The sequence below is a fragment of the Felis catus genome, chromosome B2 (assembly GCF_018350175.1).
Source record: "Felis catus isolate Fca126 chromosome B2, F.catus_Fca126_mat1.0, whole genome shotgun sequence".
NCBI lineage: Eukaryota > Metazoa > Chordata > Mammalia > Carnivora > Felidae > Felis > Felis catus.
Genome location: NC_058372.1, coordinates 20597146 through 20623397, shown reverse-complemented (window position 1 = coordinate 20623397; position 26252 = coordinate 20597146). Strand labels below are relative to the sequence as shown.

The window sequence follows — 26252 nt, the reverse complement described above, 5'->3', positions numbered from 1 at the left end:
CTGACCCTGAGGAGCCTGCTTGGGATTCTCCCTCCCTCTGCTCCTCCCTGCCCCCCAGCTGGTGCTTTCTCTCTCTCAAAATAAATAAATAAACTTAAAAAAAAATGGAAACAAAGGAAGCAATTTCAAAGGAACAAATGGCACCAAAGTCATAAGACACCCTTGCCACAAATGAGGCTTCAGGGGAAAAAATCCCTAAGTCTCCCATTTGCTCACTCTCAGAGCTTGGTCTGCCATGTTTAGGATTTAGTGGAGAAACTGGTTTTCATCATGTTTTAATCGTCAGTTTCTTTCTTCACCATCTACTATCGTTTCGGTGGCTTTACAACCCGTGTGTTTTGATATCAACATAATGCTTTAGCAGTTACCTTTTCAGGGACAACTGTAATTCCTGAAACCTGGGTGAGAGGGCCCCTTTGCAACAGCGAGACCTCTGGTTGGGAAGACTCTTGACTCTTGCTCACCATAATTTTGAATAACTGGGTCAGCATTTCCCAGTGCTTACACTTTCAGCGGGTCTCATAACCCTGGGAAGCGTTTTGGGAATATTGATTCCACCGGGCCTCTTAGATCTTGCAGAAAGAAAGCCAACAACACAAATGGTTACTCCTAAAATAAAAAGGAATTAAGTTATCAAAGTGTTAACCGGTCTTCTCTCTCACTGTCCCCCAGTCTAGACCCTTCCACCACCCCCAGGAGTTCTGGGCTCTCACCCATCTTTCCCTTCTGATTATAGTCCTCTTACAACATTGATTCCAATGCAATTTATATTAAATTTAAGTGGAAGTGCATTCCCCACTATAATGCAAATTCCTTGCATTATACAACAATCACCTGTTAATCTTGATTTTCCCCTCAAAGTACCACCTCAGTAAATGTTTGTTGTACTGAATTATGCTCTCAGGAAAGTTACCAGACCTGAAGCCCCTGGATTTATCCTGACTAAATCTCCAGAAAGAGAGCTACTAGAGTATTTGCTTTATTCATGAATTTAGTACACATATTCAGGTACACCGTTCCTTATATGAAAATTTCAGGGTTAGAATATACCAGATTTTTTTTGCATTTTCACAAGTGAAAACAGCTCATGTATTATGTGTGATGTAGCATGTTCTCAGTATGCACATTTACCAAAAATATAAGAAAAAGGGATGCCTGGGTGGCTCAGTCAGATAAGTGTCTGACTTTATTTTGGCTCATGTCATAATCCCATGGTTTGTGAGATCGAGCCTCACATCAAGGCTCTGCACTGCCAGCATGAAGCCTGCTTGGGATTCTCTCTTCCTCTCTTCTTGCTCCTCCCCCATGAACGTGCACATGCCCCCCCCTCTCAATAAATAAACGTAAAAAAAGAAAATGAATAAGGACTAACCTTAGTTAAGGTTATGTTTTTATCATCTAATAAGTTTGCTGAAAACTTCTGTTAAAACTCTGTTTTTAAAGGTTTTGGGATTTCAGAATGATGGAGGACCACAGACCTATCTTCAAAGAGAAAAACAAATGAATTACTTCTTTTACATTAAATTTCTAAAGCAGATAATATATTTCTTTTATAAAATGCCATAGTCCTATTTCTGTACTCCCTCAGATTTTAAAATTTTACAAGTAATCTACTAATACATGTTCACTACGTGAAATGCCAATAATAGAGATAAAGCTAAAGCCGGAAGTGACTCACCTTCCCATCTGGTTTTCCTTTCACTGACTCCCTGGCCTTTGGGGAGCTCCTCAGGCACACACCAAAGCATACTACAAGACCTCATCTTTATAGAGTCCCGTTGCAAGATGCCCTCATTTCCATCTTTTCCCTTGACTCTTCCTTGTCAAATCTTCAGTGATACATAAGAACACTTATTGTCCCCATGTGGAGAGATGAGAAGTCAGAGTGAAAGACATTCAGATATTTGCTGTATGTGATAGAGAGCCAAGAGGTGGAAGCGATGGTGCTAGAACCCAAACTTCTCACTTGTCAGGTGCTTTGTGTCTCCTGCCATCACAGCACAGATTCCACTCTCCTGTGGATTCCTGATACCATGTCTAGGGCCAGGGGTCATTGTGCAGAGACATGCTTTCATCTAAAAGAGGGGTCTCCTTTGATCAAGGTAGGCCGTCTCCCAGGTTGCTAAGGACCCCATTCCCATTCCCCCAAATTCTGGACCAGGTTACCCTGGGAGCTTCACATAGTCATGGAAGTTCTCAAGCACTTCACTGATGGAAATTTGCCAGATTTCAATAATATCGTATCTTATACCTATAGCAGCTCCTTCATTTGTTTTTAAAATTACTGCTATATTCTTACAAATGTGGGCAATTCACCAGTTTTGGTCTTCTAAAATCACAATTTTCATAATCATGTTTGTGTCAGGACTTCCTTTTTTTCTGTTTGTCTTTAAACTGAACTCTAAGAAGAAGGAATAGGCATTCTTATTCTTCGCCTATGAATGGCTTCTATAGCTTAGTTGGTGCCTTCCCATCCCAGAAACATATCTGTCTCAGCAATATAGAAAGCCTTTTCCATTCAAGGCAGAAGTCTTCTAGATGTATTCCGAAGCATAAAAATCTCCAAACATAATGTCCTCAAGATAAGTAGAGAAAGTTCTCAGGAACAAAGCGTCATCATGAGAGATGAGAGTTTATTTTACTAATCTGGCATCAAACACAGTCTATTAAAAAGAGATTAGTGCTTATTAACAAGATCTGGTATTAGTGACTGCTCTGAACAGGACACTATTTGGCAAGAATGTCTAAGGACCTTGTCCTATCTACACAAAAACAATGGAAGAGCACTGTCAGCCACATTGTGCTTAGGGGATTGTTTCTCACTTTAATCATTATATTTTAGAATAAATAAAATGATGTAGAATATTTGAATTAGCTATTTGCTATAATCAAGAGTAATCCCTTGCAACTCCCCCCTTTTTTTGTTTCCAGAATGTCTCATCACTTTCCTATACAAGAGGGGTGCATTTTTAAAAATGTTTTGTTCCTCATTGAAATAGGTTAGCTTTTCTTGGTGAAAAGGAGACAGGAAGGGACAGTAGTTTCTTCATTAGTAATTTTAGAATAAGGCCTACTATTTATATAATTCATTGTGTTTTAGAAAAAAATTGTCCTAATTCCTTTATTCAATCAAACTTTTGTAGAATTGAAAAGGCAGATTAAATTGTTATTTAAAAAAGGGTCACCTGGGTCGCTCAGTCGGTTGAGTGTCCGACTTGGGTTCAGGTCATGATCTCACGGTTGGTGAATTTGAGCCCCGAGTCAGTCTCTTTGCTGTCAGCGCAGAGCCCACTTCAGATCCTCTGTCCCCCTTCCTTCCACCCCTCCCCCCTGCTCACACTCTCTCTCTCAAATATAAACATTAAAAAAAATTGCTACAAAAAACGCAAAAACAAACAAACAAAAACCTCCCCAAATGTCATTAATTCTTTGCTTAAATGTCTGCAAAATTGAAAATTGGCTAGGTGGGATGAGTTTTATTTTCTCACACCTCTAATTGTTCTTCATGCTAATCAGTGCTGACAAGGATTTCAATGGCAGATGGCAGGAAGAAGGAGGAATGAAGAAGTTAAGAAAAGCCTGACTCAGTAGCAGCAGTGGTGGCTTGAACGGAACCAGATTGGGAAATCCTCAGTAGCATCAATACAGTTTGGTGACTGGGAGGGAGGGGGTTGAGCGAGGGGGAGAAGGTAAGCAGAATTTGAAGTTTCTAGATTGGAAGCCACTCTGAGAGAATAACTTGGCTGTACTCCGGGAGATGAGAAAGAGAAGAAAAAGAAGGGACAAGAGAGAAGGAAAGTGGTGAGGCCTGACCTGTGGTGCTGAGAGAGGGAGAGAGAGCTTGCTGACTTGGGGGAGCCACCAGGAGAGCAATGCCCCTTCATCCATATTTTCTTTTTCTGTCCTGAAGCAGATGATCCTCAGATCATTCCAATATGTCGGCGGTCAGTAGTAGCCTGACACTATGTCACAAAGTCGACATTAATTTCCTCACTTCCCCTCCTCATGTAGGCATTTTATCACCTCATATCATCACAAGAAGGGTGAGTATGGCACAGTAAGATATTTTGAGGGAGAGAGAGAGACCACATTCACATAACATTCATTACGCTATATTGTTGTAATTGTTCTATTCTATTACTATCACTGTTAATCTCTTACCTAATTGATACACTAAACTCGATCATAGGTATGTATGCACAAGAAAAAAAAACATAGTATGTATAGGGTTCGATAATATCTGCAGTTTCAGGCACTAGCTGGGGTCTTAGAACAGACCCCCTGAGGGTCGGAGAGGACCACTGTTCTGCACAAGCAGAGAGCACAGTGAACCAGTCTTGCCCAGTCAGCTCTGAGTTCACCCATCCAACCTCCTCACTAGCTCTTAGTGTGCTTGCTCTTCCATTGATCCCCCTGGCCCACGACCTCAGCTGGGCCTTTCCACCTCTGTGGCCTTCTATTGCTGGTCGCATGCCTCCCCTAACCAATGTCCCACCATTTAGTCTTGCCCAGTGCCAATCCTTTAAATTCCAGTGCAAACTGTATTGCATCACAGCCTTGGTGAAAACTGATGAAGGCTTCCCACTACACCAGGATCAATTCCAAATCCCTGATCTCTAGCCTCTGCCTTGTTCATTTCTTACCATTCCTAGCCTCCCACCCTCCAAGACCCTGAAGGCTCTCATCCCCTGAGAGTGGACATACTCTCAGTTTCCTGTCCATTTCTCTGCCCAGGCTGCATGCCAGGTCTACAAGTTCCCTTTCTGTAAGGCCAGCTCGTTGGGTAAGACTCCGGTGTTGTTGACTCCCTCCAGAAACACTCCCTGATTCTCTGACCCCCTAGTCAAGCAGACACATCTCTGTTCTCTAATTCCACCTCTTCACCCCTTTTGGGGAGTGTCCCCCAGGGTTATCTGTGGATTGTCTATCTCCTTCCCTAAACTAGAAACTCAAGTGATGTCAGAGGTTGTTTTTCTTCCATTTTGTTTCCCCCAAGGCCTAACCCCATTCTGGCACCCTCCCTCAATAAAGATCTGTGAATTAATGACAAAGATGACATTTCTTCCATTTGAAAGGAGAAAAGGGCTTTTGCTTGAGGGTGGAAAAACTGCCTCTAGTTTACTGCTTTTCCTTTTCCTTGCGAAGAACAGTAGGCGGGATGTCCACCCATCTCTCATGCCTGTGCGGTATCGCATGGGAAGACGAGCAGCTTCTATGTGAATGTGCTGCAAGCAAGACATGTGTGTACTCAGGGGAGAGATGTGTGTGTACAAGACGTGTATTCCAGGAAGCCAGTTACCCTGACTCCATTATAAGTTCCATCTTCCTTCAATTACCCAAACATTTCCTGGAAGTCCTAGTTTAACAGAGTCAAACACCAGCATCTCTTAAGGAGAGAACCTATAAGGAAAATCCTTACATAAGGCACAACTGTCACAAAGAGGTAGTTTCTGACACCACTGGGTATATCAAAGGCATGGAATTTCTCAGAGTCCAGCCACTCAGTGGGAATTTGCAGGAAAATGAAGGTGCTGAAGGAAAGACAGACGACAACATGTGCATGGGCACACAGGCGTGCATGCACCGGCAGCCAAACTAATAAGAGGGCGTCGTCAACAATTTGGGAAGCCTATATTAAGCATTTCCATGTATCTCGAAGACTGTTAGTAAAGACAACTTTAAAAATAGAAGCATCCTTAAATAACTCAAGTGGCTCTCAGTGCCATTTGAAAGTTGGATGCTTAATTGCCCTTGAAAAGGGCACAGAGAAGACTTTTCACAGTTACTATCATCTCTAATCAAAAATTCTTTGTAAGGACTTGGCATATAGTAAGTGTTGGATGCATGACTTACAAACACTCTTGTGGAATATAGAAGAATCATGTTTTCTTTAAAAAGTATTATTTCCAATGTTAAGAAGAATTATACATACACACACACATATATGCCATAAACAACAGCAGTAATAAATTTAAAAGTACTGAATACAGTCAAAGATATTGCTAAATACTAAATATAATCACTTAATCTACATTATAAGTTGATAGGTTTCACAGCAGCTGAGTCATACCTCACTTTATGGAATAGAGCTCTTTTGTGAAAGTAAATTTATGTCTGTTTTATCATCATTAGCTTTCCTTATAGATTTAAAGGTGTATTCCAACATGTGATACATTTGAGCAATAAAAATCATAGTGGGGGAGTATGCACTTTTTTAAGAGTCATGCTGTTGATGGAAAAACCTGTTTAAAAAGCAACATCAATATTTATAATTCGATGTATAATATTGAGACTTAAAATATGATTCCAGGAATTATATTCCCTTGGGCCTAGCTAAATCTACAGAAACCAGGAAAGTGTCCTACTTTAAACTAAATCCATGATTTTATTTCCACCTCAAGGCAAAAAGTTCATTTCTTAAAACCACAAACTTATCAAAGGGCATTTATAGAAGGTACCATGGATGGTACAAGAAGCTTTTTTTAGCCTTAAAAAATGCTATTACCTTAAAAGCTATTCCAGAGTGACTTTAAGTGCTTCTCTGTAATTTGTAGCTAGAGTATGAACTCAGCCCATTATAAATGACTTGTAAGTAATATAATGAGGGATACAATAGAACTCACAACTAGCACCCACAGCAGACCAAGGTAAATATGGGACTACTTCCCCACCTTCTAAGCTAACATAGGAAGTATGGTTAATTTCAAAGTACTGATAAGGCCCCCAGTGTGCAGGTGATATTTAACTACCTTTTACAGTTGGATTCTGCACAGAAGAAAGAACTATTACCAGCTAATTACCAGTTAATTCCTTTTCTGTAGAATCCATATATAGGTCTTACTCAGGTATGGCTGGAGTTGAGGAGACTCAAACAATGAGTTAGGGTTTTGTTTTTAATTTATGCACTTAGTATTTTTGTGAGAAAATATTTTTTAAGTCTCCAATTACATTACACCATTTTCTCTAAGGGAAAAAACAAAGTCACAGATATAGTACCAAATGATTCCAGAAAGAAAGTCTTAGAATAAAATCCAAACCAATGAGGGAACAGGAAATATTATGAGTCAAGGAGAGGTTTGAGGTCAAGTTTGCCTTGACCACTATTGTTGTTGTTGTTATTGTTGTTGTTGTTATTATTTTGTCCCCCTAGAGGAATCTTTACAGCTCTCCAATATTTAGCCAAAACTGGCATTTTCATTGGTCTTAAATAATAAACAGAATCTCCTTTTGTGTTAGTGGTATATTAAGAGTTGACTCCTGAATATCCTCACTATTTGACATGCACATTACATATGATCTTTGTATTCATTTTATCAATAGTTGCAGGACACTTGGCAAGGACATATAGAAGATTTAAGCAGTCTCCTTGGTGCCAATATTGAAAGCATCCAGAACTTTTTGGAAACTTTTCCAGGGCTGATGGTGAATGCTGTATGTCTCAAGATGCCCAAACCCAGAAGGGTGTAAGATCTTCAGATGTGACCTCCAAGTTCAAGTATCCCCACATTGCTGGACTAGAATTATTCCTGCTTCTAATCTTTCTTGGTAATTCCTCAGTCATATGTCTTAGAACCTGAATGTTACAGAGATAGAAGTGGGCTACAGGGTAAAGAAGTTGCAGGGTATGTTTTAACCTATAAAAACCTTCATTTGGCATTTAAACTTATACAAATTTATTTGAGTTCATTTCTTTGAGCTGAAGGACATGCATCACCTCCCCCAGTGCTATAAGTAGGTACCATGAGCCCAATAAAGTGTCCCAAGGTTTTGCCGGTTGGGTGAATTCCTGGCAACTCCAAAGCTGCAGCTGCTTAATGGACAACTCAAGAAGAGTAACATAGTTCACTCTGTGTACTAAATTAATGGATTGTTTACATAATGGAAAAATATCAGATCATCATTAAGTCCATTATGTTCTGGAAACATAGACCCTGAATGCAAAAAGAATATTCTCTCGGCATTTCCATTAAAAGTCTTAAAATTGTTCAAGCACTTGTTTTCAGAATTATTCCTAAGAATTAAGAAAATATTCTGAAGGATCCTAAGGAAATAAACTTGGAGGTTACAAAATATTTTCTTGCTTGTTGGGTTTTGTTTCATTTGCTATTATAAACAACACATGCTCATCATGGGCTCTTATTATAATAACAAAAAAAAAGTTCAAAAAAATTTAAAATTTGATTAAATACATCTATGGTTAAAACACCATGCAGCCGGGGCGCCTGGGTGGCTCAGTCAGTTAAGCTGCCGACTTCGACTCAGGTCATGATCTTGCGGTCCGTGAGTTCGAGCCCCGCGTCGGGCTCTGTGCTGACAGCTCAGAGCCTGGAGCCTGTTTCAGATTCTGTGTCTCCCTCTCTCTGACCCTCCCCCATTTATGCTTTGTCTCTCTCTGTCTCAAAAATAAATAAAACGTTAAAAAAAAAATTAAAAAAAACACCATGCAGCCACTTAAAATGATGCCTCAGTAGAATATTTAATTAAATGGAAAGTCACAAACAATATATTAAATTAAAAACTGCCACAAAACACATGCTGAGGAAGATGACGCAAACAAATGGAAAGGTATACCATGCTCATAGACTGGAAGAATTAATAATGTTCAAATATCCATACTACCCAAAGCAACCTATAGGTTCATTGCAATCCCTATCAAAATACCAGTAGTATTTTTTCACATAACTAGAACAAATAATCCTAAAATTTGTGTGGAACCACAAAACAACCAAAGCAATCTTGAGAAAAAAGAACAAAGCTGGAGGTATCACAATTCTAGATTGTATGATATCCTACCAACCTATATTAATGAAAACAATATGGTACTGGCACAAAAGCAGACACACAGATCAATGGAATTGAGTAGAGATCTCAGAAATAAACCCACATCTATATCAATTAATCTATAACAAAGGAGGCCTGAATTATACAATGGGGAAAAGGCAGTCTTTTCAATAAATGATGTTTGGAAAATTGGACAGCTACACACAAAAGAATGAAACCAGACCATTTTAATACATCATACACAAAAATAAATTCAAAATGGATTAAAGACCTAAATGTGAGATCTGCATCCATAAAACTCCTTAAATAAAACATAGACAGTAATCTCTTGGACATTGCCCTTAGCAACATACTCGTATCTCCTTGGGGCACCTGGGTGGCTCAGTCAGTTAAACATCCGACTTTGGCTCAGGTCATGATTTCAGGGTTTGTGAGTTTGAGCTCTGTGCTGACAGCTTGGAACCTGGAACTTGCTTCGGATTCTGTGTCTCCCTCTTTTTCTCTGTCCCTCCCCTGCTCTTGCTCTCTCTCTCTCTCAAAAATAAATAAACATTAAAAAAAGTTATATCTCCTCAGGCAAGGAAAACAAAAGCAAAAATAAACTATTGGAACTATACCAAAGTAAACTATACCAAAATAAACTATTAGAACTATACAGTGAAGGAAATCATCACCAAAACAAAAAGGTAATCTAATGAATGGGAGAATATATCTGCCAATGATATATCTGATAAGGGGTTAATATCTAAAATATATAAAGAAATTATACAGGGGCACCTGGGTGGCTCAGTTGGTTAAGCGTCTGACTTCAGCTCAGGTCATGATCTATCAGCTTGTGAGTTTGAGCCCCGTGTAGGGCTCTGTGCTGCCCGCTCAGAGCCTGGAGCCTGCTTCGGATTCTGTGTCTCCCCGTCTCTCGGCCCCTCCCCTGCTCATGCTCTGTCTCTCTCTGTCTCTCAATAATAAATAAATGTTAAAAAAAAAAGAAATTATACAACTCAACATTAAGCAAACAAACAATACAATTAAAAAATGGACACAGGACCTGAATAGATATTTTTCTAAAACAGACATCCAGATGGCCAACAGACACATGAAAAGATACTCAACATCATTCATCATCAGGGAAATGCAAATCAAAACCACAATCAAATATACCTTACACAAGTCAAAATGGCTACTATCAAAAAAGACAAATATATCAAGTGTTGGGGAGGATGTGGAGAAAAGGAAACCCTTGTGTACTATTGGAGGGAATGTAAATTGGTGCAGCCACCGTGGAAACAGTATGGAGGTTCCTCAAAAAATTAAAAATAGAAATACCATATGATCCAGCAACTCCACTACTGGATATTTACCCAACGAATACAAAAGCATTAATTTGAAAAGATACATGAACCCCTATGTTTACTGCAGCCAGGATATGGAAGCAATAGCCAGGATATGGAAACAATCCAAGTGTCCATCAATAGATGAATAAAGAAGATATGATACACACACACACACACACACACACACACACACACACACACATTGGGAATAGTACTCAGCCACAAAACAAAATGATATCTTGCCATTTGTGACAACATGGATAAAGCTAGAGAGTATTATGCTAAGTAAAATATCAGTCAGGGAAAGACAAATAGCATATGATTTCACTTATATGTGGAATCCAACAAACAAAACAAACACACTCCTAAATACAGAGAAAAACTGGTGGTTCCAGATGGGAGGTGGGGTGGGGGGTGGGCAAAATAGATAATGGGGATTAAGAGGTACAAACTTCCAGTATAAAATAAATAAGTCACAGAGATTAAAAGTACAGCCTAAGGAATGGAGTCGATAATATTGTAATAACGTTGTATGGTGACTACACTTACCATGGTGAGCACGGAGTAATGCATAGAATTGTTGAATCAATGTTGTACACATGAAACTAATAGAATACTGTATGTTAATTATACTTCAATTTTTAAAAACCAAAAAAGGGGTGCCTGGGTGGCTCAGTCAGTTGGGCGTCCGACTTCAGCTTAGGTCACGATCTCACAGTCTGTGAGTTCGAGCCCCATGTCGGGCTCTGTGCTGACAGCTCAGAGCCTGGAGCCTGCTTCGGATTTTGTGTGTGTGTCTCTCTCTCTCTGCCTCTCCCCTGCTCATGCTCTGTCTCTCTCTGTCTCAAAAATAAATAAAAACATTAAAAAAAATTTTTTTAATCAAAAGAAAAAAAACACATGCGGCACCTGAACTTTATTAAACTTTATTAAATGAGATACTGCATGTAATAAGCTTAGCAGTATGCCACTAAGCCACCCAGGTGCCCCTCATTTGTTTTGTTTCTTAAATTCCACGTGAGTGAAATCATATGATGTTTGTCTTTCTCTGACTTACTTCACTTAGCTTAATATACTCTAGGTCCACCCACGTTGTTGCAAATGGCAAGATTTCATTCTTTTTGATCACCAAGTAGTATTCCATTGCATATGTATACCACATCCTCTGTATCCATCCATCAGTAGGTTGACATTTGGGCTGTTTCCATAATTTGGCTATTATTGATAGCACTGCTATAAACATTGGGGTGCATGTGCCTCTCTGAATCAGCCTTTTTGTATCATTTGGATAAATACCTAGTAGTGGAATTGCTGGGTTGTAGGGTAGTTCTATTTTTAATTTTTTGAAAAACCTCCATACTGTCTTCCAGAGTGGCTGCACCAGTTTGCATTCCCATCAACAGTGCTTGAGGGTTCCCCTTTCTCTACATCCTTGCCAACACCTATTGTTTCTTGTGTTTTTGATTTTAGTCATCCCAGAACTATATTCTTAAATAGAATACTCAAGCTAGATTCCTTTTTTGAAGCACCTGTAACTAATTTATATGTATTAATATGTGTATATGTTATGTGTATCAGAAATAGTTTTTAAAATATTAATTATTTAAACAAATATTTATTTTACAACATCAAGAGAAATAGATTTTTTAAATTTAAATTCAAGTAGTTAACACATAGTGTATTCCTGGCTTCAGGAGTAGAACCCACTGATTCATCTTTTACATATGCCACCCAGTGCTCATCCCCAAAAGTACCCTCCTTAATGCCCATCACCCATTTTACCCCCGCTTCCCTCCAGCAACCCTCAGTTTGTTCTTTGTATTTAAGATTCTCTTATGGTTTGGCTCCCCCACTGTTTTTATCTTAATTTTAATTAGAAGGAAAAAATAAAGTCTTACTTGTAGAACTGCATGAGAATATTTGACTTTCATGTAACTTCATATTATTGTTTTCCTCCCCCAAAGTTTGTATATTCCAAAAAATCAAAACTGGGTATTTAATTATACTCTAAGGTTTTTTGTGTTGTTTATTTTTTTATTTTTTTTATTTTAGAGAGACAGCAAGTGAACTGGGGAGAGAGGCAGAGGGATAGAGAGAGAGAGAACTTAAGCAGGTCCCATGCTCAGTGAGGAGTGTCATGCAGAGCTTGCTCCCACGACCCTGGGATCATGACCTGAGCTGAAATCAAGAGTTGGATGCTCAACCAACTGAGCCACGCAGGTGCTGCACATTGTAAGTTTCTTGACAGCAGGAATTATTTCTTACTGGCTTTGTATTCTTAGAACCTTGTCCTAAAACATAAATGGTTAAATGAATAGGCTAACAAATGTCTAGATATGTTTTGTACAATCTGTATAATTCTCCCATATGTAGCTATTCATTCGCATTAAGAAACATTTCTCTCTAAAAACAAACTTGGAGCATGGACAAACCAAGAGGATAGCATTTTGAAAGTGACTTCTGCAGGCTGTTTACCATGATCTTCTATAGAACTAAAATCATAACTGTGTAACAGAATTTTAAATGGCTTGGGTTTAGCTGAATAACCAAGGGTAAGGTTTATGACCTTGGGCTAGACTCTCTTCCTCTGAACCAAGTAAACTGACCTGAGAGGAATCAGAGGATGTCCTTGGACCCTGTTAGTATCATGCTGTAACTGAACCATCAGAACATGCTTGCCAGTGACTCTTGGCCTGATCTGTGCCAAGTCAAGGAGATATCCTGCAACTCATCTACAATGGAAGGGCTGTGGGGATTACATAGTCCTTGAATGAACCTTTTCTTATAACGTGCCTGGGTCATTCACTGCCACTTGGTTCTGGTTTCCAGAATCCTTCCATGCACACAGGCTACTCCCTGCCTCCAGGAGAATACACCTCAGTGGAATCCACCCAAGTACAACCTTGATAAGGTTCAAAAGCTCCTCTCAAAGCAGGAAATAATTACCTTATGAATTTCCCAGGCTAATTTTATGGACTAACCATCAAAAGGAAACTCTTGATATTGACAAGTGTTCAGGTTGTTTTCTTACTGAAAACCTAGTGTTTAGTAAATAATCCCAACTACAAAGTAAAGAAGAAAAGTGGCATTTTAAAATGAACTCAGATGATTCAAAAGTTTTTACTATTGCTTCTAGGAGTTAATCACGCAATGACATATTTCCTTTCCTAAATAAACATTGACTTTTTGACATCTGGGGTTGGATCTCTTACACTTATGGACACGGCTCAGTTCCTGGATAGAGTGGAGTTAGTTACACAGAATGAGTCATCATGCCACACCTCGGTGTGCTCACCACTAGGACACTAATAAAGGTCTCACAATAACTTCACAGATTTCATCTCTGCAAGGAGTGCCATAAGAGGAAAAGTGGTTCTTAAACATAAGAGTGGCAGGGAATGATAGAAAATTTTCTAAGATTAAATACGGATTTGGTTTGTTTACTCTGTGGGGATAATGCAGCACTAAGCATATTAAGTAATAGCATGAAGAATAGATTTGTATGCTGAAGCGCCTAATTTACAACTCAAACTTCCATAGGTCCTGTCCTCTACAGGTTATAGTTGTTCAATTTCCTTTCAGATCTTATGGTCTCCCACTTTAGGGACTGAAATTCTCCAGAACTTCCTGTGATTATTTTTTTTCCTAGTGTTCAGGAAAGGAAGAGTTATTTAACATACAAAGTTGAATTCTAAAATAAACAGAGGTCTTAACATATGAGGCCAAGAGTGAAAAGAGACTAAGATTGTATATGGGGCATAATTAATATAGATAGTAATTAGTTTCATAAAACAATTATAAAAACTGCCTTTAAAGAGAAAGTTTATTAACTATATCTGCATAGCTAGAACACAGATTTGAGAAATTTTAGGGGAGAAAAACAAAGTTCTAATCCTCTTCAAGAACTAGAGTGTGTCGCTTTTTGGAACCTGTGAAACTGTGACCTTAGCTTTTAATTCATTTAACAACGAATGCCTAACTATATGCCAAAGAAGCATTCTAAGCAATGAAGATATGGCAGAGAGAAAAGACAAGGCATTTGCTCTTAGGGAGTTTACAGTCTTGTGAGGGGGCGGGCTCATATACAATAAAGAAATAAAGAATAATATCTTTTCAGGTAGTGCTAAATGTTATAAATAAAATAAGCCAGGGATATGTGATGGAGGGTGGGCTGGGGAAGGCATAACCTCTATGAGGAGGCACCAATGAGCTGAGACATGAGTGACCAGTATATTTAAAGAATGGAAAGAAGGACAGAGAGGCTGTATAATGACAGAAACAAGAGTAATAGGCAGTGAAATCAGAGGGGCAGTGAGGACAAACTCATGCAGGACCTAATAGGCCCTACTGAGGGATTGGGATTTGAACCAGAAAGGGAAGCTTTGGAACATTTTAAGGATGCTGATATCCAACAAAAATTATAAAACATAAAGAGGAAAAAGAAAGTGGCCTACACACAGGGAAAAAGGTAATCAATAGAAACTGTTTCTGAGGAAGCCTAGATATTGAACTTACCAGACAAGAACGTTAAGTCAGCTATTTTGAATATATCAAAGAAGAAAAACTAAAGTATGTGAACGATATCTCACGGTCTCACCAAACAGAGAATGTCAATAAAGGAATCTAGATTATAAAAAGGACCAAATAGAAATTCTGAAACTAAGATGTACATTAAATGAAAATTTTAAATGTCTAGATGGTTCAACAGGAGAGTTGAGCAGGCATAAGAAAGAATTCATGAATTTGAGAATTCTAAGGTCAATTGAGTTCAACTGAGATTATCCAGCCTGAGGAACAGAAAAAAAAAAAAAAAAAAAAAAGAAGAAGAAGAAAAATGACCAGAGCCTCAGAGATCCCCTAGGACATCATTAAGTACATCAACACATGCATAATGGGAATCCCAGAAGGAAAAGGTGGGTGCAGAAAGAGTAACTGAAGAAAAAATGGCCCCAAACTTCCCAAATTTGAGGAAAGACATTAATACACACATTCAAGAGTTTCAACAAAACTAAGAAAAATGAACACCTACACGCATCACAAACTGTTGAAACCCAAACCAATGCTATATTTAAGGCACTAAAAGAAAAAGATAGTCAACAAAGAATTCTATATCCAGCAAAACTATCATTCAAAAGGAGGAAGTTAAGACATTCCTAGATAAACAATAAATGAGAACTGTCACTAGCAGAATGGCTCTAAGAAATACATTAAAAATTGAGACTCTTGGGACACCTGGGTGGCTCGGTCAGTTGAGCATTGGGTGGCTCAGTTGGTTGAGCATCTGACTCTTGATTTTGGCTCAGGCCATGGTCCCACGGTTGTGGAATTGAGCCCCATGGCAGGCTCCATGCTGAGTATGGAGCCTGCTTAGGATTCTCTCTTTTTTACTTTCCCTCTGCCCCTCTCTCCTGTTTGCACTCTCTCGAAAGAAAGAAAGAAAGAAAGAAAGAAAGAAAGAAAGAAAGAGAAAAAAGAAATTGATAGTCTTTCAGGGTGAAATGAAGACTATACAGTAATTTGAATCCGCATGAAGAAATAGAGAGTATCTGTAAAGGTAACTACATGGGTAAACATAAAAGACAGTATAAACGTATTTTTTTACACCTCTTTTTTCCCCCTTACATAACTTAAAAGACAACTGAATAAAGCAATAATCATATATCTGTGTGGATGGGCATATAATGTATAAAGATGTAATTTATATGAAAATAATAACACAAAATAGGAAGACAGGAATGGAGTTATAGAGAAGTAAAGTTTTTATATACTATTAAAATTAAATTGGTATTAATTTAAATAAAATTGTTATGGTAAGATGTTAATTGTAACTACCAAACAACCACTAAAAAATGACTAAAATACATAGTAAAACATGAGAAAAAAGACTACAAGTGGTATGCTAGAAAACATTTATTCAACACAAAAGGAGGCAGTCATGGAGGAATAGAGGAACAAAAAAGACATAAGAAAAATAGAAAGTGGCATAGCTAAATTTTACCTTACTGGTAATTATATTAAATGAATTAAATACTTAAAATTCAGAGATTGGTAGAATGAATAAGAATTTTTTTTTAATTTTTAATGTTTATTTATTTCTGAGAGACAGAGAGAGACAGAGCGTCAGCAGGGGAGGGGCAGAGAGAAGGAGACACAGAATCCAAAGCAGGCTCCAGGCTCTAAACTGTCAGCACAGAGCCCGTTGTGGGGTTGGAACTTGTGAACTGCCAGATCATGACCTGAGCCAAAGTCAGTGCTTAATCAGTTGAGCCATCCAGGTGCCCCATGGATAAGAAATTTTTTTAAAATGACTCAACTATGGGGCGCCTGGGTGGTTCAGTCAGTTAAGGTCTGACTTCGACTCAGGTCATGATCTCACGGCTCCTGAGTTCGAGCCCCACATTGGGCTCTGTCTGACAGCTCAGGGCCGGGAGCCTGCTTCAGATTCTGTGTCTCCTTCTCTCTCTGCCCCTCCCCTGCCCATACTCTGTCCCTCAAAAATTAATAAACATTTAAAAAAAATTTTTTTAAATGACTCAACTATGTGCTGTCTATAAGAGACATCCTTTAGGGGCACCTGGGTGGCTCAGTCGGTTAAGCGTCCAACTTCGACTCAGGTCATGATCTCGTGGTCCGTGAGTTCAAGCCCCGTGTCAGGCTCTGTGCTGACTGTTCAGAGCCTGGAGCCTGTTTCAGATTCTGTGTCTCCCTCTCTCTCTGACCCTCCCCCATTCATGCTCTGTCTCTGTCTCAAAAATAAATAAACGTTAAAAAAAAATTAAAAAAAAAAGAGACATCCTTTAGATTCAAGGATACAAACCAGTTGAAAGAAAGAGGGTAGAGAAAAATATACTATACAAATAGTAAACACACAAAAAAACTCGTGTTGACTATCCTACTATCACACAAAATAGTCATGAAGGACAGAGATAAATAAGGACATGTAATAAATATAAAAGGGTCAAGGTATTAAGAATATATAATAATTATAAATAAGTATGTACCTAATAAAAGAGACCCAAAATGCACGAAACAACATCTGATAGAACTAAAGAATGAAATAGACATTCCAACAAATAATAGTTGAAGACTTTGGTACCCCACTTTAAATAACGCATAAAAGAAGACAAAAAATTAACAAGGAAATAGAAGACTTGAACAACACTATAAACCAACTAGACCTAACAGATAGCTATAAAATAACAACAGAATACACTTTCTTCTCAGGTGCACATGGGACATTATTCAGGGTAAAATAATACATTAGGTCATAAAACAACTTTCAATAAATTCAAAAGGATTGACATCAAAGTATGTCAATACTAACTGTAATGAAATAAATTAGAAATCACAAAAACTTGGGAAACTCACAAATATGTGAAAATTAAACATCACACTTTTAAATAAGAAATGAGCTGAAGAAGAAATTACAAGAGAAATTAAGGGATACTTTGATATAAATGAAAATGAAGACATATCAAATTTTATGGGATATAACTAAAACCATGTGTAGAGGGAAATTTATAGTTGTAAATTCCTGTATTAAAAAAGAAGAAAGATCTCACATCAATAATTTAAACTTCCATTTTAAGTGACTGGAAAAAGAAAAGCAAACTAAATCTAAGGAAAACAGAAAAAGGAGATAATAAAAATGAAAACAGAAATTAATGAAATAAGGAATAGAAAACATCAGAGAAGACTTTTAAAGCCAAAAGTCATTTTACTGAAAAGGTCAACTAAATTATAAAGCCTTTAGAAAGATTAACCCAAAAAGTGAGTATATTTAAATGATTAAATCAGAAATGAAAGAGGTGAGGCATTACTATTGACCTGACAATAATAAAAAGGATTATAAGGGAATACTATAAACAACTGTGTGCTTAGATGAAATGCACACAAATTCCTAGAAAGATACAAGCTATTGAAATTGACTCAAGAAGAAATAGAAAATCTGACTAGTTTGATAATCAAGTAAACTACCACCAAAGAAAAGCTCAGGAGATATCTTCACAGGTGAATTCTGCCAAATGTTTAAATAATTAATACCAATCCTTCACAAACACTTCAAAAATAGATGAGAATTCTTCTCAATTCATTCTAAAATATGACCTTGACAGTAATATCATAATAAAACTACAGACTAATATCTCTTAGGAATATAAACACAAAAATACTCAACATACTAGCACATACAGCCAGCAATACATAAATCATAATACACCAAAATAAGGTGGGATTTATCCCAGTGATGGAAGACTGATTCAACATATGAATATCAATCAATGCAATACACCATCTTAACAGAAAAAAGAACAAAAGCACATGATCATCTCAGTCGATCCAGAAAAGGCACTTGACAAATTCCAATACCTTTTCGTGATAATAACACACAATCAACCAGGAATGGATGGAACTTTCTGAAATCTAATAAAGGGCATCTGTGAAAACCCACAGCAAACATCAGACTTAATGGTAAAAGACTGAAAGTTTCCCCCTAATGTCAGGAAAAAGACAAGGATGCCTGCTCTCACCACTTGTATTCTGTGTTGAACTGAAGGTTCTAGACAGTGCAATTAGGCAAGAAAAAGGTACAACAGGCATTTAGATAGAAAGGAAGGGATAAAACTAATTCTATTTGCAGATGGCATTATCTCCCATACAGAAAATCCTAAATAATCTTGAAAAATTAGAATAAACAGGTTGAGCAAGGTTGTAGGATACACAACTGATATACAAAAACCAACTGTGTTTCTATAAACCATCAGTGAACAATCTGAAAATAAAATTAGGTAAAAGATTACATTTACAATAGCATAAAAAAGACTAAAATACTTAGGAATGATTTTTAAAAAATGCAAGACTTATACACTGAAAACTACAAAACATTACTGAAAGAAATTTGAAAATACCTAAATGAATGGAAAGATGTATGCATTCATGGATTGGAAAAATTAATATTGATAAAATGGTCATACTCCTGAAATTACCTAAAAACTTAATGCAATCCCTATTAAAATTGCAGTTGGCTTTTCTGCAGACATAGACAAGCTGGTCCTAAAATTCATATGAAATTGGAAGGGACCCTAAATAGCCAGAACAATCTTAAAAAAGAAGAATAAAGTTAGTAGATTAACACTTTCTTGTTTCAAAAATTACATAGCTACAAAAATCAATACTATGTGGAATCAGCATAAGGTCAGACATATAGATCAATGAAAGAGAACACAGAATCCAGAAATAACCCCTTATATCTGAGGCCAGTTGATTTTTGACAAGGATTCCAAGACAATTCAATAGGACAAGAATAGGTTTTTTCAACAAATGGTGCTGGGGCAGATGGATTTCCACATAGAAAAAAAAAAAAAAGAAAGAAAAAGAAAGAAAAAAAAGAAATAAGACCTTTACCTCACACCACATAAAAAAGCTTATTCAAAATGGATCAAAGACCTAAATGTAAGAGCTAAAAATGATAAAATTCTTAGAAGAAAGCATAGGCATAAATCTTCATAACCTTGAATTAGGTAATGGTTCATAGATACAACACCAAGAGCACCAAAACAAAAGAAAAATAAATAAATAGGACTTCATCAAAATAAAAAAAAACATCAAAGGACAATATCAAGAAGGTGAAAAGCTGACACACGGAAGAGAAAATATTTGCAAGTAGCATTTTTTTAATGTTTATTTATTTTTGAGAGAGAGAGACACAGAGTATGAGCAGGAGAGGGGCAGAGAATCCGAAGACACAGAATCTGAAGAAGGCTCCAGGCTCTGAGCTGTCAGCACAGAGCCCGGCTCAGGGTTCGAACTCACAAATGGTGAGATCATGACCTGAGCCGAAGTTGGAAGTTTAACTGACTGAACCACCCAGGCTCCCCGCAAGTAGCATATTTAATAAGGGACCATATCCAGAATATATAAAGAACTCTTACAACTCAATAATAAAAAGACAAATAATCCAACTTAAAAAAGGGCAAGGTATCTGAATAGACATTTCTCCAAAGAGACATCCAGATGTCCAATAACCACACGGAAAGATGCTGAGCATCATTAGTTATCAGGGAAATGCAAGTCAAAACCATAATGAGATACCGCTTCACACACTCAAGAATTGCCACAAATGAAAAGCCAGTGTTGATGAGGACGTGAAAAGATCAGAAACTTCCTAAGCTGCTGTTGCAAATGCAAAATGGTGTGGCTACGTTAGAAAACAGTGTGGTAATTCCTCAAGTGATTAAACACAGAGTTAGAATATGACTCAGAAATCCCACTCCTATGTATCTATCCAAGAGGAATGAAAATGTATGCCCACAAAAACTTTTACACAAATGCTTACATCATCATTATTCATAATAGCCAAAAGGTGGAAACAAACCAAATGTCTATGGACTAATGAAAGGATACATAAAATGTGGTAATATTCATATAATGGAATGTGATGTGACCAGAAAGTACTGTTGTAAACTACAACATGGATGACCCTTAAAAACATTATGCTAAAGGAAAGAAGTCAGTCACAAAAGACTGTATGTTACATGATACCATTTATATAAAATGTGCAAAACAGGTGAATGTATAGAAATAGAAAGTAGATGAGTGGTTGCTTAGGGCTGGCAGGAATGAATGGGTAGGGGGAGGGTGTAGCTAAGGGGCATGGGCTTTCTTTCTGAGGTGATGGGTTATGCACATATCTGTGACTACACAACAACCCACTGAATTGTACGCTTTAAAAATGGCAGTCATATGGCATATGAATAATGTCAATAAAACTGTTCCTTAAAAAAATAGGCTGGGGTGCCTGGGTGGCTCAGTTGTTTAAGCGTCAGACTCTTGATTTCAGCTCAGATCATGATCTCACAGTTCCTGAGATCAAGCCCCGCATTTGGCTCTGTGCTGACACCGCAGAGCCTGCTGGGATTCTCTCTCTCTCTCTCTCCCTCTCTCTCTGCCCCTCTTCCACTATCTCTCTCAAAACAAACAAACAAACATTAAAAAAAAATAGGCTGATCTTGCCACAAATTGTAAGTCTCCCATATTTGGAAAATGATAGGCCAAAGACATCGTGCCTACCCGACTGTCTGAAACCTGGAACCTAAATGTGGATGCAAACTGGCCATCTATGCTTTGGTTATTCTACCCCAAACAACCAGAATAAAGCCCTCCATCTGTATCCCATCACACAGCTCTCTTACAGCCATTGTTCAGAGGTAATGACAAATACAAGAAAATACCCAGGGCAGGAATTGGTGGTGGGTGTGGGTGACATAGTCTAGCAAAACTTTTGAATTGTAAGGATAAAAAGATCTCACGTGAATTCCAGATAGGGTACTTCCTAGAAAGATTTAAAACTCTGGTTTTTGGGCCATCTGGGTGGCTCAGTCGGTTAAGCACCTGACCTCGGCTCAGGTCATGATCCCCCGGTTTGTGGGTTCGAGCCCCACGTTGGGCTCTGTGCTCACAGCTCAGAGCCTGGAGCCTGCTTCGGATCCTGTCTCCCTCTCTGTACCCCTCCCCTGCTCGTGCTCTGTCTCCGTCTCTCTCTCTCTCTCAAAAGTAAAGAAACATTAAAAACAACAACAACAAAAAAAGAAAATGGAGACTGGAGAGTATTTTTGAAAACCATTAAGAGCAAACCCTAATGAAATACTGGTATAGTTAGGAATAGTTAAGATTAAAGAAAGCTGTGGGTTAAACGTAAAGCTAAGGGACATCACCAAGATGGTGACAGGGGCTCTTCCCGAATTCACACTGCCTCACAGGAACAACTAACAGCTATTCAGGAATAAGACACCACTGAAAGAATCCTAAAAAACAGGTATGAGGCTGAAGCATCTCTCACCACAGAGACCAAGACACGCTGCATTAGCTGGGTAAGAGAGGTGGCTGTGCATTGACCCCATTGCCCCTCCCCCAGGACAGGGCAGCAGCACGTGGAGACGTCTCCCCTGAGCCTCTAGTTTCTCCAGTGGGAAGAGTCAACCAGGGCCGCCCCCAGCCCCAGCATTGTGGGTTGCTTTGTGGGAGGCCCCACTGTGATCTTGCCCTACAGGGACTGCAAGGGAGTCTCGGGGTGGGGGTGGGGCGCTCAACCACTGGAAATCTGACTGTGACAGAAAAGTTGGGGGGAGAGGAATTGCAAGAACCAGCACTTGAATCTTGGCAGACTGAGTTCTCACCTGCAGTGCCCAAGTGCTTAATCCCAACCAGCGGCTTTGCTCATCTGCAGAACCAAGTCAGGGGTGCGCTCTGGCCGGGGAACTCAGTGAGGTACAGATCTGTCTGGTTTCGATCCTCAACACAAGGAGTTCTGCCGGCCCCTAGAGCCTGGTTTGTCCACACCCGGGCAAGGAACTGAATCATACCCCACCCACTGTGAAAGTGTATTCCAATCCCTTCTGACCAAAGCCTCCTGGAGGCTGTGTGGCCCATGAACCAAGAGGTGGGAAGGCGGAGCTGACGGCCCCCAAAGCAAAGCCAATACAGGTGTGCAGCATCTCCATACTACACACAGGCAGGGGGATTAATTCATTCCTGGCCTGGAGCCACGGGGGATCCTGTCTGGGAAAACAGAGTAACCTGGAGTGGCCCAGACCTTCCCACTCAGTCGATGGAGCTGAGACACAGCCCAGCACACTGTGGAGAGTGTCTTCAGGACTCATCAGACCAGAAAGGCTGGACATAACTCCTGGGAGCCATGACAACCCCACGGTACTCAGTCTGAGGGGTGGCAGGCAGAGCCGACAGTTTGCAGAACAAAGCCAATTGGCCCTGTGTCATCTGGGAGTGTGTGGTGCAGGTTGGTTTGAGTTAAGACAATAAACAAACAGTGTTACTGGCTTTAGAGCTCCTTTCCCCACTGTGCCCAGACAGGGGACCTTATTTATAGACCTGCTCATTGCAGCCTTCAGGCTGTCCCACCAGGGTACCTGACCAGAGCATATGGGAGGCTGCATAGCCCATTCAACACCCCTCTGTACAGGGCACTTGAACAGAGAGCACAGCCATGGCTTCCCCCATCTGCAGAGTGAAACTGGTAGCCTCGCCTAACCAGGAATTCAGTGCACACTCTGGCTTGATTCAGATCTCCAAAGCTAGATGGGTTCTGGGTCCTATCTTGCTGCCCTCCCAGGGCAGGAAAGCTAATTTTCATAGCCTCAACTACTACTGAATATACTACCCAGTGCTGAGCATTTGTAAGCTAGACCAAGAAATCTAACCAACTGCTAAACCCATACTACGACCTCACTTGTGTAGTGAACCAAGCCAGTAATCCTATCCAACTGTTCTCAACTGGTGGCACACTCTCCTCTCCCTATTTTCAGAGCTCAAACATTGCCTTGTCCCCAAACAGACCAAATTAGTAGGTTCCACCTGCCCAAGAATATTACCAGTAGACCCACCCAGAATCCCCAACTGAGCTGACTGGTGAAGCTGACAGGTTTGCTAAAACAAAGCTATAAAGTCTGGAAGAGGAACCCTGTTAAATGTGCAGATACCAACATGAGGAATCAAGGATCACTTAAAAAATAAGGTAAACACAAGACCACCAAAGGAAACTAATAAAGCTCTGATAACTGATCCTAAAGAAATGGAGCTCCATGAACTGTCAGAAAAAGAATTCAGAATAATCCTCTTAAGGAAGTTTAGTGAACTGCAAGAAAACAGACAGCTAAATGAAATTAGGAAAACAATGCATGAACAAAATGAGAAGTTTGACAAAAAAAATTACAACCATTAAAAACAAACCAGAAAAGGGGCACCTGGGTGGCTCAGTTGAATGTCTGACTTTGGCTCAGATCATGACCTCACAGTTCGTGAGTTCAAGTCCCGCATCGGGCTCTGTGCTGACAGCTCGGAGCCTCAGGCCTGCTTTGGATTCTGTGTCCTCCCCTCTCTCTGCCCCTCCCCCACTCATGCTCTGTCTCTCCCTCAAAAATAAATAAACATTAACAAACAAACAAACAGAAAAACCCAAAAGAAATCCTAGAATTGAAAAATACAGTAACTGAACTGAAGAATTCAAGAGTTGCAAAAGTAGACTCAATCATGAAGACAAAAGAGTCAGTGATCTGGAGGACAGGACATTGGAAATTACTCACTTAGAGAAACAAAATGAAAAAAGAATGAAAAAGAGTGAAGAAAGCCTACAGGAATTATAGGACACCATGAAAAGAAACAATATTCACATTATGAGAATTCCAGAGGGAGAAAAAAGAGAGAAAGGTATAGAAAGTATATTTAAAACAATAATGGCTGGAAACTTCCCAAATCTGGGAAGAGAAATGGATGTCCAGGTGCATGATGTCCAAAATGCCCCCATACACGGGGACACACTATAATTAAATTGTCAAATGTCAAAGACAAAGAATTTTAAGAGCAGCAAGAGACAAGGACAGACACATACAAAGGGACATCCAAAAGACCAGTAGCAGATTTCTCAACAGAAACTTTTTAGGCCAGGAGAGAATGGGATGACATGTTCAAAAGAGTAAAAGAAAAAAACTGTCAACCAAGCCTCTATCCTCAGTAAAGCCATCCTTTGCAAACAAAACAGGGATAAGTCTTTCCTGAACCAACAAAAGCTGACGGATTTCATTACCACCAGACCCATCTTACAAGAAATGCTGAAGGGAATTCTTTGAGTGGAAGTAAAAGCATGCTAATTAACATCATGAAAACATAAACATTGCTCAGCCATTCTCCCGAGATTATTTGACTCATGTATCATTTTGGTCTTGGCTCCCTAGACACGTTGCAGGTGAGTGAGAAAGCAACAAAGATCCCATCACTTGGGAAGATATTTATAAATACGACTTCTGGTTTCCAGCCTGACATGTAAAGAGCTGGGAAGTCATTGCTTCTGTACTCATAACAAGAAACAAACCTGAACAAACTGAAAAACAACAACTCTTAGATCCATCAGAATTGAGGCCACAGGGCAAACTGCCCTGAAAACGAGTCAGACAGATGGACCCAGATAATCACAGCATACCAGGAACAAATCAGAGGCAGAAACTCACAGCTGGAGACAATATCAGCAGGAACATTTTAAACTACAAATGACTGTTGGAGGTTTGATGTAGACAATCTTGAGAATTAAACATCTCTGAAGGGGGCACCTGGATGGCTCAGTCGGTCAAGTGTCGGACTCTTGAGCCAGCTTGGCTCAGGTCATGATCTTGCAGTTTGTGTGTTTGAGCCCCGCTTCCAGCTCTGGATTCTCTCTCCCCCTCTCTCTCTGCCCCTTTCCTGTTTGTGATCTCTTTCTCTCTCAAAAAATAAATAAATAAACATTAAAAAAAAGTCTCTAAGGGGGCCCAGTCTTCGAAGAGCTCCCACATTTTGCCCTACCAGTTCTTACAGTGAAGATCATACAGTGGTCTCCTAGTGCTTCTAACAGAAAGTGTGGAAATATAATCATTTTGAAATATGCTCAGAGCTCTCTGTTCTCTTTAATAAAGCCTGCCTTGAAAGGAAACTGTTTTACCTAACCCACTGAGGTTATACCAAAGCCAAACTGACCTGGAGATAGGAAAACACCCAACTGCAGCCACCTCTAGCCTTCCATGTGGGGGAAGGGAGATACCCAATTCAAGTTCACTAAAAGACACAGACCTAATCATAGGACTATAGAAGGCTTCTTCTCTCTACTCGCCTTACCACCACATCAGTAGAGTTCCTGTAAAAAAAAAAAATAGGGGATTACAACTAAGAAAAATTCAAATAACAAGTTGTGAGCTTCAGATCTGACTTGAGAAGTTTCTAGGGACACCACAAAACAACAAAAGATACAAAAACAAGGATATGAGAGAAGAGTTTAGCCTCTAAGACCAAAGCTATCGCAGGGTCAAAACGGCCTAACTCCTAATCAGATAAACATAAAACTTCACACTAAAGATCTATCAACATCAGTTCCTTTTACCAGATGCATCACACCTGGTTTCAACAAAAAATTACAAGGCATGCTAAAGGGCAAAAAACATAATGTGATGAGACAAATCCAGCCTGAGACCTAGATTCATATATGGAAGATATTTTAGAATTATAAGACTGGTGATTTAAAATAACTATGATCAGGGGCGCCTGGGTGGCTCAGTTGGTTGAGTGTCCAACTTCGGCTCAGGTGATGATCTCACTCGTGGG

At 39.2% G+C, this 26252-nt stretch overlaps 1 long non-coding RNA gene across 1 annotated transcript; it reads right to left on the bottom strand.

Moving 5' to 3' along the window:
* On the bottom strand, positions 1-26252 carry LOC109499579. The gene is made up of 3 exons (XR_002742600.2): positions 25725-26252; positions 1373-1478; positions 1-609 (listed from the first exon to the last, which is right to left on the bottom strand). It is a non-coding gene; the product is annotated as an uncharacterized LOC109499579 (long non-coding RNA).